Source organism: Cebus imitator, unplaced genomic scaffold (genome assembly GCF_001604975.1).
Source record: "Cebus imitator isolate Cc_AM_T3 unplaced genomic scaffold, Cebus_imitator-1.0 Scaffold67, whole genome shotgun sequence".
In the NCBI taxonomy this organism is placed as follows: domain Eukaryota; kingdom Metazoa; phylum Chordata; class Mammalia; order Primates; family Cebidae; genus Cebus; species Cebus imitator.
The window spans coordinates 5,428,408-5,428,828 of NW_016107382.1; positions in this window are offsets into that span (position 1 = coordinate 5,428,408).

Below are 421 nucleotides of genomic sequence, written 5' to 3' on the forward strand. Positions count from 1 at the left end.
ATAGGTACTATTTACTCTTATAAAGCCAACGTATTTTTCACAATAAATAGTAGCTATTCCTGTCACTTCCTGCAGTGAGACCCATATACATCGTATTCTCGTTTTTTTATTTCCTCCCGACATCTAGTGCATATTTGGCCATCATATAATATTCATCGAAAGAATAAACGACATCCATGACAGCCTGGTCGCACTCGGCAGTCCGGTGGTCCAGGTTACAAAGTTAGGCCACGAGGAAACTACGGATTACTATCCAATTTGCCTATACCGCTTGCTAAACTACAATTCCCAGTACGCAAACTCCATGGTTGCAGTGCATCCTGGGAGAAAGTTTCCGGCTCTTCAATTGGCAAAGTAAGAGAAGCTGTGGGTTGGGCAAAAACGCAGGCCTTAGCGCACGTACGCACGGAGACTGCGCAGG